The following is a 9,153-nucleotide window of genomic DNA, read 5'->3' on the forward strand; positions in this document are numbered from 1 at the left end:
TAAACTTTAAAAAAGTACAGGTATGCCCTGAGGGTTGAACACCTGGCAAGCTTAAAACCACTGAAGCATAAAAGGGCAGAAAAACAGTGCATAATCTGAAAAATCCTCCATCTTTTGGTTGCTGATTTTAGTTGTTTTTAGAGTCAACAGCACAGTTAGACTGACTGTTGAGTCATTTATGTATAAAAAGCAAAACTAGAACTAAAACCCAACCACATTGCCTCCCTGTGCAATTGCCATTTGACAGTTTTCCTCATTTGCTGTGGTGCGTTTCTCAGAACTAAATTTATATTTTCAAAACTTCTTGTTCAATCTTCAAATCATTGTCTCTTGTGCACATAAAAAAAATCTGTTTCTCATTCCTTTTACAGTGCTTATTTACATGAGGATTATGTACAGCTATGTTTCATTGTTGCTAAAAGGTTTTATTTTCAAAAGGTACTATTAATCTGTCAAGCCTCATCTGGACGTATATCCCGATTTGTTAAATAAGACTGTATGGCATTCACATTTAAGTTTTGGCTTTATTCTTGGCACAAAATAGGCCTAATTGCATAACTGTGGGTACATCAGCATTCTCCTCTTCCCCACAATGCGTCTCCACCAATGCTTCTCCCTAACCTAACCCTCACACCTTTGCATGAAATGTCTTTTTAAGGCAAAAATGCAGAACTAAAAAGTCTACATGAACAATTTTGAGGTGTACCTGGACACATCATACCCCTCCTACAGCGGTTTTCATTATGCAGGTGTATAATTATGATATAGTCATGGATAAAATACAAGATTTCACAATCCAAATTTAAGATAAATGCACCCCAGCACATTCTCAAAGGGATGCGCACTTGAATGCCTTTGTGTGTATGTGGGAGAAGACAGAAGCCTAATCAGTGCTGTGCCATTTTTATTGATTACATTATTTACCCATGCAAGAACAAGAGTTGAATACAGAAAATGCCTTCTAGAAATAATTTTTCCACAATCAGTTTGGCACCCTCTCCAGCTGCACCCCAGTCTGTCATATATTGTGGATTCCTACTGCTGCACAGCAAGTCATTAATTCATCTCAACAGAAAATCCACCTCATTCTGTGAAATGTAATTCGGAATGGATTGAGCCAAGGAGACAAGACGATAAGATAACAATAACAGAGTGACAACATCAAAAAGAGCGCAATATAACATTATTTTACATATATATATACATGTGTATATATATAACATTCTATTTTTGTTCACACATTCACTACTGCTTTATCAATTTTCCATGTGCTTATTTTTTCTTTTTTTATTTGGTAAAGATATGCTGGGCTATGTTATGTTTGATACCAGACTTGATTTCTATATGTTATTGTGAGTTAAAATATGCATGATTCACTTTAAATGAAAAATGTAAAAACTATAATTTTTAAGAATAACTGAAGAACAGGCATGGGACTGCAAGTGCAGCTCAGGTAGCTCTCAAAAGTTCAATATACTTCCAAAACTGTTTGGAAAGATTTCTAAATGACTCATTAATGAATGTGTTTGGGGTGGGGTGCAGATGACAGTTTTCTGAATTACAGGTTTTCACTGTGAGAAAACATGAAAGAAATCATGCTACATTTCTTGCAGAGCTTCTTGTCTAGTTGGGACAAGGAGCCTATCTCAATAAAACAGAAACACCTGACTTAATCCTCAATCTTAAACAGGTGACTTAAATTATGTAAATTATATAAAAAGGACAATTACAGTACATCTGTTTGTGTGTGATTTGCTAAATAACATTACCCACATTGAGAATATATCACAACAGTTCATTTCTCTATAATGTTGTGAGTTTTAAACTCCTTACAAAGTCTCTATGACATGGTAATTTCACTTTTTTTTTATCCCTTTACAGCAGTGGAAGTTGTCCTTCACGATCCAAGAGAAAAAGTTAATCTGCAAACCTTTTTGTTTTATCCATGTTAGTGGAACGAGGATAGCATGTGGGCATCAGTGAGAGAGAAACCTTTGGTCTGACGTGATTTTAAAACACTAAGCCTTTTTAGACAGGCTATCACATGTCTGTTCATTGGATCATTTATTTTCTTGCCAGAGCCCAAGTTTTGATTCACTCCAATAATCAAAATAGCTTACTTATTAAGAGGAGCCATTTCAATGTTGCTTCATGCTTCAGGGCAAGTAAACAAAGCAAGTGAGCATGTGATTTCCAGCCTCATTTTTATGTAATGGACACCTTCCAAGTAGATCAATATAGAGAGAAAACTTATTCACCAAGAGTGTGTGCCACAGTTCACAGAAACATTGAGTAGAATTCCAATAGGTAGTTCGATAAAATTTTTAGCCAAATACATCATGTCTTTTAATTATTACTGTCATGGTATGTTGAATGATGTGTACCCAAATGCAGCAGGCAAAGGCATAGTTTATGAGATGATGCATTTAATAATAATAAAATGAAGCCAACATACAACAATTGCAAAGTCCAGGGGAATAAAAATCAAACAACAAACCAAACTGGGCACAAAAAGAATAACATGAAAACCATGGAGAATGATGAGACAAACCTGCAAGTTGTGACTAAGAAAGAGCAGCTTAAATACTGGGAGGTGGTAGAGACAATAATCGACCAGGGCTGATGCGCTAATTGATTACAGGTGTGAGTATTTGGAGCAGGAGCCAGGCTGAGGGGAGGAGAGAGTGTGGCACAAGATTCACACGGGGAACATAGGAGAGTGAGAAAGAGAACAAAGGAAATCATCTTGACCCCTAGAGCAACAATGATAAGCATAATTAGAAAACACTATGCAGAGCTGAAATAAAGGAAAACAAGAATGAGACAGATGTAACCAAAATAAGTGACAACTAATAAAAATTAGAACGACCAAGAAGGGTTAACCAGGGGTCTCAAACTCCAGTCCTGTTGTGCCTCTGCTGCACCACCTGAACAGAATAATTAGGTCATTAAGTCTCTGGAAAACTGATCTACACAAGGAGGAGGTCATTAAGTCATTTCAATCCAGTGGTTTGTACCTGTGGCACATTTAAAAACTGCAGGACTGCGGCCCTCGAGGCCTGGAGTTTGAGACCCCTGGGTTAAACAAAAGAGACTGGAACCTAACTGATAAGAGGAACAGAAAATCCCAGAAATAAACAAAACCCAACCCAAGAATCCAGAGTTCTGACAATTATCTAGCTTATTTTCTGACTTTGTTGATGGTAAATATTCTGTATATGCTGGTCACTAAAGACTTTCTTCTGTTATCTCTGCTCCATTCATTAGCAATGTATTTTTAGAAGATTAAAACAGGTTTTAAAGCTCAGAACAGGCCTAAACACAGTTTTAAAATGCACTGATCAACTAAATCGAACACCATCTTTTTAACCTATAGCTTCACTTTGCAAACCTTTATTTGTTCTTTTCTCAGACTGTTAGTCCCAAATAGGCTGGTATGGAGAAAAGAAACTGTGATTATGTATTTTTGCTGTGTACAAAATGGAAGCTCACAGAAGCTCTTGGAGTCATGCAGAAAAGCTGGAGGTTTGGGATCTGTTTCAAGAGACCTCCCAAAGCAAACCCAACCGGTTTCCAACCTGCATCAGCTTGCCTCTGGAGCAGCACAGCTATTATTACACATGAGGATGACTCATGTGTATGAGTCATCCTCACATGAGGATCCTCACATCCTCACTGACATCCATGTTTCTGCATTAGGATCTTACAGGGAAGCCCTGAGGAGTCAGCAGTTCTTTTTTGATAATGATAATGGTAAAGGCTTGCTGCTCTTGCTGTCCCACAACCACAGATAAGACATCCTCACATCTCTTAAGGGTCACGTTTTCTCCACTAGGGAAAGGAGACACTTCCCAAGCAGTTTATTGACCCCAGGTTTTCTTTTTTTTTTTTTTTTGCTGGGCTTCTCCATGCATAAAGCACAATTCAGTCCAGTGTATTTATGAAAAAAATAAATGATCACTTTATTAAAGACAAAAGAAAAATAAAGCTTTTAGGATTTGCACTAAAGTCCAATGCTCGAATGATCTGCACTGTTCCTGTTCTTTGAGAACTCTCATGTCATGAAGGAGTATTCCCTCCCGGATGACTGAGCTTCTCAACCTACTTCTAAGGGAGAATCCAGCTGGAGAAAACTCATTTCATCTGCTTGTATCCATGACCTCATTCTTTCTGTGATGACCATAGATGAGAGTAGGAGCATAAATTGAGAGCTTCGCTTTTTGACTCAGCTCTCTCTTTACCATGACAGACCGGAACAGCTCCTGCTTCACTCTAGACACTGCGCCAATCTGTCTGTCAATCTCCATTTGTTAAAACGGTCATTATGTAGTATGGTATGAGGGATAATCTGTGAGGAAAAATATTAATTCCTCTGCCTTTTCCCAGTGCTATCTAGAAACAGCCAATCAGAGGCAGGAGGTGGAGCTTAGTGCTGTAAATCACAACCTCATGTGCTGCCACTCATCCTCTTTTCCCTTTGTGGTGGGCTATGCTACAGCTAGCAAAGCCTGTTGTGAATGCTCAGTTTCAAGGGCGTCATTGGGGGGGACGCATATCGGAAACCTGACAGATCAGCTTGAGCAGAAATGTCATAATCAAATTTACCATCAAAACGTCTAATCTGGCTCCTTGTTTCAGAAACAAGTATTCTAACACGTTACTATTTACAATCCAATAATCAGATTAAAGTTATGCACTCACTTTGCATAATGACTGTCATTCCAGGACTGAACACTCACTTTATCATTTGCCTCACAACTAGCAAGCTAAATACTCTGGTAGCACACAAGCTACCAGATTCTGATATATTTGTATTGATGTAAGTTGACTGGCAATTGAACAAGTTCTGCCTCTTTCTAAAACTGGAGTAAGAAACGGCTCATAAAATAGGACTCATCAGTTTTAAACTCAATACAGCAGTTTGACCAACAAAAATAAAATCTAAAAAACAAGTTTTGTTTTTCTTGAACAACTCTCTACATCAGTGCAACAGTTTGATCTACAAAATAAATAAAAATGATACTTTTCACATCTAACTGACACCTTAGCTCCTCACTGATAACTCAGTCTTACTATCCAGCTCTGCATTCAGCAACTTACCAAACATGAGCCATAAAAACACTGAGGTAAACAGACTAAATGTTTTTCTTCTCCTGTCATTTTTATTTTTATTTAACTAAAATATCTACTGATATGTGTTTCTGTCTCTGCCTCCCTCTGACTTTGCAGACTGATGTTCCTGCATGGATTCATGTATTTACAACATACACTACAGTGATGTACAGTATCAGAATGTGAATTAACTAAATATAAAAAACTATGTTTTTATCATACAGAATGAGAATTTAAACAACTTAACAATTTTCAGATGTATACATTATTATACCATGTAAGCTGTTTCTGATAGCAAAACTTTTCACTCATTTATTGTTAAACCTCAAGCGCTTTTCTTTTCATGTCTCCTAACCATTACCCTTATAGAATGGAAATAATGAAAAAAATATTGAAAAGTTGAAAGAAATCAACCTGACATCAGCCCTCACCTGTTCTTCTTTCTGGTTCTATTATAATTAATATAATTTTCATACCTTCACACCCTGAAACTCCACCTGGCTCTCCTATACCTTCTCATAATAAAATAGTTTAGTTTATTTAAAAATTAAAACCGGTTAATACATATTTCAATAATCTAAATGAAGACCTGACCAGAGCTTTTTCATCTTTCTTCAACATCATTCTAGCACTGCCTTTCTCCTGAATATATAATATAATGTAATAAAAAAGGCTCAGTTTGCTGCTGTTTCAGTCTCATTCTGATCAAATAAAACATTGTGGCTAGAGTAGCTAACATTTAGACAAAGTTAGCAGTAAAATGTTGGACATGTGACTATTCCAGAATTAAAACGGCTTAACCAAAAGGATTTAGTTCTATATATGAAAGTAAATTGACAGCAAGATATTATAAACAAGCGATATTCGTGGCAGCATTCCCGTCAGACCGATGACCTCATTCATACAGAGTTTCTGGCTCCTGCTGCCTCCTAAACACTCTGAGCTGTTCAGAGGGGGGAGGAAGCGCTGTGCTGAAGGCGCTGTGGCGCGCCTTCAAAATAAAAGCATGCGAGTGGAAGATTTGAAAATTCTTCGCAACTGCGGTGAAATTATTGGGTGGGACGAATGCGACTGTCTCCAATATTGGAGGGGACACGCCCCCCCCCCCCCCCCCCCCCCCCCCCGTTCCAACGCCTGTGCTCAGTTTAATTAGCATAGCAATGATGGCAGATAAACAGTTTTCTTGTAACAATAGTTGTTTTTCTGTCATTAGCACATTTACAGAAAAATGTGCTAAAATTGACTGACAGCACTAAGACCCTCCTCCTGGCTCTGATTGGTTGTTTTTGTGGTGCATTACTTCAGACTGCAAGAGTAGCTCAGGGAGGAGGTCTATCCAGACTTTTTTGTGAAGTCTGGATAGCTTTATCTACATTTTGCACATTGCCTGTGACTATTACTGCAAAAAAATGTAAAATCTTACCTATTCGCATACTGTATGCAAATTGTTGCATGTAAAATTGACTAGAGTTAAATATCGTGCTAATATCCATATTGGGCCAAAGAAAAGGCAGTTGCACACCTTTAAAATAATGTGACGCTTTTGATGGGTCGTAACAGCAGTTGCACAGGGGGGCCCAATTTTATTTTTTGTCATAGGGCCCAAAATCACTTGTCTCCTCAGAAGTCAGGTGTAAAGATGCCAGTATGTCTTCTGCCTCCTCACCAAAAACAATAAGTGAATTTTGATTTTGTCCCACTCTCCCCAATGTTTCAGTTCCATCGATCCATCTATTATCTAACATGCTTATCCTTTTGGGTTGTGAGCGTTGCTAGTGCTTATCTCCAGCAGTCAGTAGGCAAGACGCAGGATTTACCCTAGATGGCGACACCAATTAACATATGTTTTTGGACTGTGGGAAGAAGCTGAAGCATCAGAAGACAACCAACCAACGCACACTGAGAACAGTCCGCAGGTCGGGACTTGAACCCAGGACCTTCTTGCTGCAAGGCAGCAGTGCACTAACTCTAAGAGAGAGCCCAGACACCTTAACCCATTTCAGCCGTCTGTATCCGTGACGTTGTTCTTTCAGTCATGACCCAAAGCTCATGACCATAGATGAGGGTGGGAACGTAGATCGACCAGTAAATCAAGAGCTTCGCTTTTTGACTCAGCTCTCTCTTCACCATGACAGACCAGTACCCGTCCGCTTCACAGCAGACGTTGCTCAATCCGCCTGTCGATCTCCCGCTCCCTTCTTCCCTCATTCGTGAACAAGATCCTGAGATACTTGAACTCCTCCACTTGGGGCAGGACCAAGGGCGTAGGTTTGGTCTAAGTTTTGGTGGGACCTTACAACTTACTGACCATGTAAGCTACCACTGCGTAGTATATTGAAATATAAACCTAATCAATGTAGATTTTCGTTTATTTATTTTGTTTTTGTTAAAAAATACATATGTTTTTTTTTTTAAATTAATATGGCAAAAATTGGTCGGGACTATTTTATATCCCTTGAATATTGGTTGTGACATGTCACGACCGTCCATACCCAAACCTACGCCCATGGGCAGGACACCCCCCGCCCCAACCCGGAGAAGGCACTCTACCCTTTTCCGGCTCAAGACCATGGCCTCGGATTTGGAGGCACCGGCCGTCATCCCGGCCGTTTCACACTCTGATGCGAATCGCTCCAGCGAGAGCTGCAGATCACGACCTGATGAAGCCAATAGGACCACATCATCCGCAAAAAGCAGAGATGTGATCCTAAGGCCACCAAAATGGATCCCCTCAACACCTTGGCTGTGCCTAGAAATTCTGTCTATGAAAGTAATGAACAGAATCGGTGAACAGTGGTTCCTTGGATCCCTGGTGGAGTCCAACTCTCACAGGAAACGAGTCCGACTTACTGCTGGCAATGCGGACCAGACTCTGACACCGGTCATACAGGGACCTGACAGCCCGTATCAAAGGGCCCGGTACCCCATACTTCAGAAAACCCCCCACATGGCTCTCCGAGGGACGCTGTCGAGCGCCTTCTCCAAGTCCACAAAACACATGTAGACTGGTTGGGCGAACTCCCATGCACCCTCCAGGACCCTGCCGAGGGTGTAGAGCTGGTCCAGTGTTCCATGGCCAGGACGAAAAAAACACTGCTCTTCCTGAATCTGAGGTTCTTCTATCCAATGGACTCTCCTCTCCAGGACCCCTGAATAGACCTTGCCAGGGAGGCTTAAGAGTGTGACCCCTCTATAATTGGAGCACACCCTCCGGTCCCCCTTTTTGAACAGGGAAACCACCACCCTAGTCTGCCAATCCAGGGGAACTTCCCCCAATGCCCATGCAATATTGAGATCAATATAGAGTCGCATCAGCCAACACAACCCTACAACATCTACAGCCTTAAAGAACTCCGGGCGACTCTCATCCACCCCCGGAGTCTTGCCACCGAGGAGCTTTTTAACCACCTCGGTGACCTCATCCCCAGAGATTAGAGAGCCCAACCCAGAGTCCCCAGGCTCAGCTTCCTCAATGGAAGAAATGTTGGTGGGATTGAGAAGGTCTTCGAGGTATTCTGCCCACAACATGCCGAGCTGAGGTCAGCAGCACACCATCCCCACTATAAACAGTGTTGGTGCTGCACTGCTACACCCTCTTGAGACACTGGATGGTGGACCAGAATTGCCTCAAAGCCGTGCGGAAGTCTTTCTCCATGGCCTCTCCAAACTCCTCCCACGCCTCAGCAACCAACCAAACTGCATGCCACTTCGCCCGCTGGGTACCCATCAACTGCTTCTGGAGTCCCACAGGCCAAAAAGGCCCAATAGGACTGATGCATTTCACTGACAGTAACATTTTCAGCTCTTGGAATTCTCTTGCACACCAATTTTCTGTGTGTGAAGGTTAAATAACTGCACTTGCACTCACAGATTTCCTCCATATGATATCCAGAGTAAAGATGAGCAGCACAAAAGTAAAAATCCAGTTTATCCACACTCAAGACATATGATGACGCCTCTTGATTGTACTTTACAGAAAAACCTCTGTGTTTTGTGGCTGAGAAAAGATAGTATAGGTCAAGGAAAGAAACATAAACAAAA

This window comes from Xiphophorus maculatus, chromosome 9 (assembly GCF_002775205.1).
Source record: "Xiphophorus maculatus strain JP 163 A chromosome 9, X_maculatus-5.0-male, whole genome shotgun sequence".
In the NCBI taxonomy this organism is placed as follows: Eukaryota; Metazoa; Chordata; class Actinopteri; order Cyprinodontiformes; family Poeciliidae; genus Xiphophorus; species Xiphophorus maculatus.